Here is a 10088-nt window from a genome sequence, read left to right on the forward strand (position 1 = left end):
CGTTGGACGATTTGAGCTTTTGGAAGAGGCCGAACAGGCTGGGGTTGTTTTACATCGAGTGTTGGAGGCTGGGGGGTGACCTTACGGAATTTTACAAAGTTATGACGGACATGGATAGGTAAAAATAGCCAAAATACATTCCTGGGTGGGTGTGAGTCCACAATTAGAGGTCATAGATTTAGGGAGAAAGGTTAATGATATAAGAGTGATCAAAGAGACAACGTTTTCCCGCAGATGGTTGTACGTGTATGGAATGACCTGCCAGAGCAAGTGGTTGAGGCTGGTACAATTGCAACATGTAAAATGCATTTGGAAGAGAATATGAACAGGAAGGGTGAGGAGGGATATGGGCTGGGTGCTGGCAGGTGGGACTAGGTTGGGTTGGGATGTCTGGTCGGCATCGACGGCTTGGACCGAAGGGCTAGTTTCCTTGCTGGACATCTCTATGACTGTACGGCTAGTTCACCACAGTTCACACCAGATGGCCAACTTTCCAAAGACCGCAATTTCCCCTCCCACGTGGTTGATGAAGCTCTCCTATGCATCTCATCCATTTCCGGCACCTTCACAATCGAAACACACCCCTCCAACCCCAAAACGGGCAGAACCTCTCTGGTTATCACCCTCCACCCCAGCTACCGTTTGCAGTCAACGTACAGCCTTCGACATTTCTGCCACCTTTAAACAGAACCCAACACCAGAGATATATTAGTCTGCTCACTCTTAACCGTTTGAAAGGAAGTCTATTCCTTCCGCTACTCTCTCGTCAGGATCACTCCCACGCCAATATACCCAAACATCCAAGCCGCTTCCTTTGCCACTGCAGGAATTGCAAAACCTGGGCCCACACATCCCACCAACCAGGGTCCAAAGCCAGAAAGCAACCTTCCACATCCATCAGACTTTCACCTCCATTTCCATACATGTCAGTTACTGTATTCATTGCTCCCGAAGCAGTCCCCTATACATTTCGCAGACAGGATGCTGACTCGAAGAGCACTTCAGTGAACACCTGCAGGACACCTGCACCGGCCGCGTCATTGCCAAAAACTTCCATTACCCTCCCATTCCACCGAGGACATGCCGCTCCTGGGCCTCATCCATCGCCACTCACTTCCCACCCGACTTTGTAGAAATCACACCTCATCTTCAGCCACGGGAACCACCAGCCCAATGGCATCAATGTGGACTTGACTGTCATGACTTGTCATACCTGTCTATGCTGCTTCCCACTTATCCGCCCACTCTTCCTTGTGACCTATTACCACTCCCCCACTTCCATCCACCTTTTTTACTCTCAGCTGCCTTTCCCCAAGCCCCACGCACCTGCCATTTAATCTCTCCAACCCCGAGGCTCAAACCCTCAACCCGAATGAAGGGCATTTGCTGAAATGTCGATTTTCCTTCTCGTCCGAATGCCTTAACTGCTATCCTTTTCGAACAACACATTCCCAACTAATCTCCAGGATCTGCACTTCTCCCTTTCTCCTGTGTAAATGAAGCTGTCTTTTGAGTTGAAATAGAAAGCTTCATTCTATTTGTGTATTGGACCCTCTGTCCGCCCACAAATCTCAGGCATGAGATCTGACCTTGTTCTTGATTGCAGATGCTGCTTTTCATGCACTGTTTTAATTCTGACTGTTTTCTCGATTCTGTACCTTCAGTCTGAAGGTGATGACCGATCAACTGTGCATTAGCAGAAATTAAGTGAACTTTCCCACGTACCAAAGAATCATCACATTACTTTTGATTCCTACAAGACTTCACTGTGCAAGAAACAGAAAAGAACACCTTTAGTAACTTAAGATCAGTTGAGTTGAAGAATCCCAATCTTTAACTGCTGCGGACAGATCGACTCGACCGTCCTTCTCCTGAGGAGTGTCGTGAGTTTATAAAATCATCATACACAGATGCATAAGTTTCAATCAACAAATCAAACATTGTTGTAAAATTTTGCACCCTTTTTATTCACTTGTGTCCGAATTGTGGACAGTTCTTAATCATCCCAATCAAAGTGTGCAGACTCTTCCTGATAATCTTCGCTGCATTCCTGCCGATTCCTTGTGAGAATGATTTCTCTCCTCACTGGTTAAAGATAGTTCCCTACGGGAGAGAGTGTCACTGTATCGATGATGTCAAAATGCAACCCGATTCTCAGGGCCACATAAATCGTTTCATGTCAGGCGGTTCCTCAAAGAGTAACATGCATTTAGGACCCACTCCAGTGCAGGTTCACAGTGAATTCACCCGTTCTTTATTTCACAGAAAACAAATCATATCAGCACCTTTACTGAAAGCTAAACATTGTGGTATATTCGAAATTCCAGGTGCATTTATTAAAATGAATGTCTGCCACAACATCTGGCTACGTGGCCCTGGTCTGATTGGTCGTGAAGAGATTATCAAATGTAACTTTCGAAAACACGATTTATTAGCGAGCAATCGAAATATCTCCAAATAAGCAAATCATCTTGTTCAAATCATCTCAACTTGCTAGACTTTAACTGCGACCTAGGGGGATATTACATTCGAAGGTTCTCCTGAAGTACATCAGTGACGAGTTATTTGATTTTGATTGTCACTCTGAATAACTGTTTCATAACGTTATTTGTAAAACTGGAAGCTCCTTGGTAGATTTTAACTTGCTTGTTTATTGGGATTGACCTTTGTTCTAAACACAGCCAATATGACCTAAGACTCCTGTGCTCCACCACACTTTCAAGAATCCCTTAATCCTGGATTCTGCATTGAAATTCGCTCTTCCAAAGTGAACGACTTCACAATTGTTCGGGTTTAACTCCACCTGCCATATATCAGCCCAGTTCTGCAACCTCGCAATGTTCCATTGCAATCCACAACAGCCGAATACACTATCGACAATTCCACCATACTTCATGTCATCGGAAAAATTACTACGTCAACTCTCTTCTACCTCATCAAACTCATTTATAAAATTCGCAAAGAGCAGAGCCCCCCTAACCAATCACGACGGACTTTCACTGGACACTGAACTCCAAGATGGTCCAATAATCTTCAGTGTACACTTGATGGTCACTGTTATTGAGGATTTTTAATGTCATTAATTAAGCCTGCTAAAGTTAACGTTAACAGATGAAAATGAACTGAGTATCCTGCATTCCTTTGCCGCTTTCTAAAGTTCAGGAAATACTCCTGTCTCTAATTTATTCTCCTGTATTAAAGCAAAAAGGCTTTCATGGTGAAGGAAGAAACGGAAATCAATTTTTACATCGTATAGTTTTATTGAAGGATTGAAGCATTTCATATCTGTCCCTCATGACTCTGTCAGTTCATGGCTCGTTATATATTCTCCACTCATTAATACGTTTACTCATCATTGGATAAAATTAACAGATGTAGTCAGTGTTACTAAAACATTTATCATCGCGCAGCTGCCAAGATGTCTCAGCAGGTCGGATGATTGTTTGAATCGCTTCCATCACGAGGAATGAATGAATTGCTTCTCCCCGATGTGAACCCACCGTTGCCTCAGCAGCTTGAACGCCTGAGAGTATCCTTTCCCACACACACAGCATTATTCATAGAGAGTGATGCAAGTATAGAATAAGTTGCCAGAGGGAGAGGGAGAGGTTGGTAGAAGTACAAAGTTTACAATGCATCAAGATTGGTAAATAAGTAGGAAGGGTTGAGAGAGTTATGTGTCAAATACTGACAGATGAGATGAGAGTTATTTATGATATATTATCAGAGTGGACAAGTTGGACTGAAGCATCTGATTCTGTGCTTTCAATTTCTATGACTCTCTCTCTCTCTCTCTCTCTCTGTCATGTCTTGCTGCGATCTGCCCTCAGTTCAGACAAAGAGCTGGGATTGTGGAAAGTGGATAGCTCCTACTTCTAACCATTTTTACCCAATCATATCCCTGGGAGTGGATAAACTGAAGTCTACTCCAGTACTGGCAGACTTCGAGATAGTTCTATGCAATGGAGGTGTGTTTGAGGAAGACGTGGAGGGTGTGAGAGACGGAGAGTGGGAGAATGTGGGTGAAAAACATGGTGAGGTTGTGTAAGACAAAAAAAGAATGATGTATGTGGCCAGACAGGCAGCGTATGTGTGACAAAGACAGGCAGGATGCGTGTGTCCTCAAACATGAGAGAGGTTTTAGATAATGTATTTATGTTCGGACTTGCCATTGAATGATTTGATAGACGGTTTGCATATCCAGCTGACATTTGATGTTTTATTCTGGCAATATTAGCATGAAATATTTCATATACAATCCCTCAGTACTGTCACTCCGACAGCACTCACTCACCCCACACTGAACGGGCGACGATGGTACTTACTCAGCACTGACCCTGCGACAGTACCCTCTCGCTCAGTACTGACACTACAACATTACCTGCTCCCTCAACACTAACCCTCTGACAGTGCCCACTCCCTCAGCATTGATCCTGTTACAGTTACCGGTCCTTCAGCACTAACCATCTGAGTCTATCTGCATCCTCATCCCTGATACTCTGACAGCGTCAGCTCCCACAGCAATGAGCCTCCAAAAGCGCCGCTCTTTCAGCACTAACTTTTTGTGTTGGAAAGGGAAAGCACCGTTTCGTTTCTCTGGCGCTCCGACAATGCATGCTGTCTTTCTCTGTCATTGGAGCCTTGTCCTGGTGCACTATTTTACTCACTTGCACAGTGTTCAGAAGATTTGAAGTAACCAAAGATATCTTCCGTGACTTCCTGCGCCAAATGATAATAATCTCCTGCGAGTTAAGGAAACAGAGCGAGGTGAGCTGAAAAACTATTTGTCCTTATCAACTTTGATGAATTCCTGTGTCATACTCAACACAGGTCCAAAACCTACGGCCAGACTTCCTCTTACTAACAGTCACAGGCAATAGTGGATTTGGTACTAGGTAATCGATAGGCCAGGGGTTACATTTGGATGCAGGTGGGCAACATCGTGATCGCAAAACCAATTCGGTTACGTTCACTTGAGCAATAGAAACGGATAGTTGCATACTGCAGGGAAAGTCTTATGGCTGACGGAAAGGCAATTATCATGCGATTTTGCAAGATTTAATAAAACAGGATGTGGAAGGAAACAGATGGGATGACCACAATTGAAATGTGGAACGTACGCAAGGAACTGCTATTGCACGGACTTTATGAGTATGTACCTGTCAGACGTGAAGGAAGTTGTCGAGCGAAGCAGCCGTAGTTTACTAAAGAAGTTGAAGCTCACGTCAAGAGAAAGAATGAGGCTTATGTTAGCGCTTGACATGAAGGCTCAGTTAGGGCGATTGAGAGTTGCAAGTTAGTTCGGAAAGACCTGAACAGAGAGTCCAGCAGAGCCAGGGGAGGATATGAGAAGCTGTTTGCGGATAGAATCTTAGAAAACCCTAAATATTTCTACGTGTATATGGGGAATAAAAGAATGACGACAGTAAGATTATGACCAATCAAAGATAGTGAGGAATTGTGTGTGGAGTCAGAGGAAATAGGAAGGCGACAAATGAATAACTTTCGTTCGTATCCATACTGAATTAGATCAACGTTGTCGAGGAGAATCCGAGAAGCAGGCTCTTAGACTAGATGGGACTGAGGTTTACACGGAGGACCTGTTAACAATTCTGGAAGGTGTGAAAATAAGTAAGTCCCCAGGTCAGATGGGATCTATCCAAGGATTTCCTGGGAAGCGAGGGAGGAGATTGCAGAGCCTTTGCCTTTGATCTTTATTTGGTTATTGTCAACAGGAAGATCACTCGAAGATTGGAGGAAAGCAGAAGTTGTTCCCTTGTTCAAGAAGGGTAATACAGAGGACCCAAGTAATCATAGACCAATAAGCCTTACTTCTGTTGTATGAACAAATTATGGAAATGATTATGAGAGATAGGATTGACAATCATTCAGCAAACAACAATTTGATTTCAGATGGTCAACATGGTTTCGTGAGTTTTTTGAGAAGGTGCCCAAACATGTGGAGCAGGGTAGGGCACTTGACGTGGTGTACATGGACGTCTGTACAGCCTTTGATAAGGCTGTTGGAGAAAATGAGGAGGCATGGGATAGACGATGATTTCGCAGGTTGCATTCGAAACTGGCTTTCTGTTAGAAAGCAGCAAGTGGTGGCTCATGGAAAATATTCAGACTGGAGTCCGGTTACGAGTGGTGTGGCACAAAGATCTATTTTGGGACCACTGTTGTTTGCCGTTTTCATAAATGACTAAAATGCAGGCATATGTGGATGGGTTAGTAAGCTTGTGGATAACACTAAAGTTGGTGGAGTAGTGGACAGTGTGGAAAAATGTTGCAGTTTGCTGGGGAGCTCGTATAAACTGCAGAGTTGGTCTTAGAGGAGGCAAATAAAGTTCAATGCATCTACATTTGAGGTGATTCACTTCGGGAACATCGGCAGGAAGGCAGAATACTGAGTTAATGGAAAGATTCTTGGTAATGTGGATGTGCAGAGGGATCTTGGAGTTTCCAGCCAGGTTGATAGTGCTGTTAAGAAGCCATACGTTGTGTTAGGTTTCGTTGGTAGAGGATTGAGTTCCTGAGGCATAATGCTATGCTGCTACTATACAAAACACTTGTGTGGCTCCACTTGGAATATTTTTTACTGACTGGTCGCCCCATTCAAGGAAGGATGTGGAAGCATTGGAAAAGTTGCAGACGAGATTTAACAGGATATTGGCTGTTCTAGAGGGAAAGTCTTATGAGTAAAGTCGGAGAGACTTGGGTCTGTTCTCATTGGAAAGAAGAACACGAAGAGCGGATTTGACACAGAGTTCCAAGATGATAAGAGGATTAGATAGGGTAGACAGGGGAAGTCTTTTTCTTAGGATGATGAAGTCAGTTTGTATGGGTGGTCATAAATACAAACTGAGGGGTTACAGATTTTAGCCAGATGTCAGAGGCAGGTTCTTTGCTCAGAGAGTAGTAAGGACGTGGAATTCCCTGCCTGTCGATGTAGTTAGCTCAGCCACATTAGGGAGATGTAAACAATTCTTGGATAAGCACATGGATAATGTTGGGATAGTATGGGGGATGAGCTGAGGTTAGTTCACAGGTCAGCGCAACATCGAAAGCCAAAGGGTCTGTGCTGAACTGTATTGTTCTATGTTCTGAAGCCAATTCTCCATGTCGGGAACCTCAAACCCCATGGCATCAATGGGGTTTCCAGTTTCCACATTTCCCCTCCCCCGCCTTACCCCACTTCACATCTTCCAGCTCAGCACCGTCCTTATGAGCTGTCCCATTTGTCCCATTTCCTTCCCACCCATGTACATCACCCTCCCCTCCAAACTATCAACATTACACCCTCCCCCGTGCACCTATTGCTCTCTCAGCTACCTTCAGCCCAGCCCCATCATCTCGCATTTATCTCTCCACACTCGAGACTTCCAACCAAATTCCTGATGAAAGGAGTTTGCATGAATTGTGGTTTTCCTGCTCCTAAAAGACTAACTGACATGCTGTGCATTTCCAGCACCACATTCTTGACTCTAATCTCCAGCACCTGCACTACTCACTTTCCCCTATTAATCATGGCTGTCCTTAACTTCCACTCTCCCTTTCCTGACTCCATTTTCAATAAAGTTTAGAGATCTGTAAACAATACATAAGCTGTTTCCTAGGAATAGCACAAGACGTAGCTTGGTTTTCGAATAATTTACAGGCTCCTTCGTTTCAGTCATTCCCTGGGATATCATCTCTTTCATTGTGAGCATTACGAAAGGAAATTCTCTTTCGCAGAAAAAAAATCAGTCTGTCACTAACCTTTGTTTGTTTCATGCACAAGGGCACCCAGACTCCTCCAAAACACACTTTTTTGGAGTTTCTTTTGATTTTAATTGCAGTAAATCTTTTGACTCTTCCTACCAAATGCATGACCTCAAACGCCCGACATGAAAGTGCACCTACAAGGATTTTGCCGACCCACTGAACCTGTGTCTATCCATTTCGAGATTCCGCTGTTCTCATCACAACATGCCGTCCCACCTATTGTGTATCGTCAGTAAAACTGAACGCATTTCACTCAACCAATTCGTACAAGTCATTAATTCAGACATAAATCATTGAAGTCCTATGACTGACGTTTCCAGCACTTGAGTAATTACATTTTTGCAACTTAAAAAATACCCAATTATCCAGATTTTGTGTCTTCCATTAAGTAAACAACGGACAAGCCTGGCCTTCTTTTTCCTCAACACCGTGAACTTCTACCTTGTGTAATGGCTTCTGATGTGGTCACTTATGGAATGCCGACCAAAAATTGATCAACTCGGTATGTAATATTATCAAAGAACTCTGACAAAATTGTCAAGTGTGTTTTTCCTTTCAACTAATGATGTTGACTCAGTTTGTCTCCAAACAACTTTTCTCAATGTCCTGCTATTTCTTTCTTCATAATGGTCTTTCGCAGTTTCCAAGTGACAGACAAGATATTGGAACAGATGGAAGTCATTCGGACCACCAGGTCGTCTCCACCTTTTAATGAGGTCATGTCTGATTTGGTTCATTCTCAACTGCCAAGTTCCGCCTTATCCCCGTTTCCCTTTATTCCCCAAGTGACTAATTGGCTCGCCATCTCAGCCTTGATCATACCCAGCCTTGACAGCTCTCTATTGGGAAGAATTCTGCAGATTTGCTATCCTCTGAAAGAGAGGAAATCCTCCTCATCTGTGTGTCAAATGATTAACAGTTCACCTGAGATTAGGCTCTATATATTCTACACAAATGTCGTTTTTCAGTAAATATCTTCAGTCCCAGTCCTCTGGAAACTGTCGCTAATCGGTCGCAACATTTCCTCCAGAACATCAACCCGCCCATCCGCAATGCGCCCTCCCCCATCATGATTAACAGACCACGTTTACAGAATTACGAGAAAACTCGGGAACACGCAAGTTACGAGAAATGCTCGAAGCGAGACAGACTGCTATTGTAGAAAAGTTGGTTCCTGTGACATGGATGTGTTTGCATAGGGTGCAGAACTGTTGCCATGTCATTACAGTGAATGTCCCCAGGATTTATTTTGGAAAAATAAAACTGATTGAGGATAACAATCGCTTCGGGAAGGTCAGGCTGAAGTTTGAGTTCGTGAAAAGCCTGGTTCATGGGTCGTGCAACGAGTTAGCTCACCCGTCTTTGTTGCGTAAATGGTCAACGCGTTCATCCATTAACCGAACAGTTGGTGGTTTGGAGCCACCCAGGATCGGATCTCTCATGCCTCATGCTTCATTAGTTTTTTTTCCTGCACAGCTTCGGGTTTTTAATGTGGTCAGGAAAATGTTCCCCAAACAGGAATCCAATCAGGAACCAGAATGGAATTTCTGGATTGTTTTAATGGCTAATAAAAAGGAACTTGGATTTTCAGAATCTGAAACAAAAATAGAAAACGCTGGGTACAGACTGGGGTTTGCCAGTACTACTGGGAGAAAGCAGACTTCGAATAACTTCTGAAGAAGTTCTGAAACGTTGAATCGCCCTTTCCCAGCCCAGATCCTCCTCGACCTGCTGAGTATTTTCCTGCAATTTCCGCCTTCTTTTAAGCTGAATATCGATTCCACCTCTCGGGGTGGAACACCCAGACCCACTTTGTCCCGACATTTCATCGATTTGAAAGCTGTGGTTTTTGAATTCAAATAAACCAAGTAATGATTCATTACTGCTGAGCTCACCAGAGACAAAGACCTGGAAATGATTAATTCAACAGTGAAGGCGAATCCTTGTGTAGTTCTGGCCGAGTGGTTAAGGCGATGGACTTGAAATCCATTGGGGTATTCCCACGCAGGTTCGAATCCTGTCGACTGCGGTGGAGGGCAGGGTTTGCCTTCGACTTTCTATTTTTGGGATTCAGATCACGGCGGAGAGAATCACTTCATTCAGGTCACGAATGGTGCAAATCTCCAGTACACTCAAAGAACTGCACAGATGTACACTTGCATTGCCAAATTTGTTTAGACTCGTTACGACACAGGGCAAACCCTCCTGCTTCATATAAAACACAGAAACGATTTATGCCGTACAGTAATCTGCAAAAGTTTGATTGGCCATGAACTGCACAAAGTAAAAATTAAGAACTTTATTTCTAAAGTAAAAGAGTA

The 10088-nt window shown here is 43.7% G+C and overlaps 1 non-coding gene across 1 annotated transcript; it reads left to right on the forward strand.

Moving 5' to 3' along the window:
• Positions 1 to 9714: 9714 nt before the first annotated feature.
• Positions 9715 to 9796, forward strand: trnas-uga (transfer RNA serine (anticodon UGA)). Its single transcript has one exon. It is a non-coding gene; the product is annotated as a tRNA-Ser (tRNA).
• Positions 9797 to 10088: the final 292 nt, after the last annotated feature.

This window comes from Chiloscyllium punctatum, chromosome 35 (assembly GCF_047496795.1).
Source record: "Chiloscyllium punctatum isolate Juve2018m chromosome 35, sChiPun1.3, whole genome shotgun sequence".
NCBI lineage: Eukaryota > Metazoa > Chordata > Chondrichthyes > Orectolobiformes > Hemiscylliidae > Chiloscyllium > Chiloscyllium punctatum.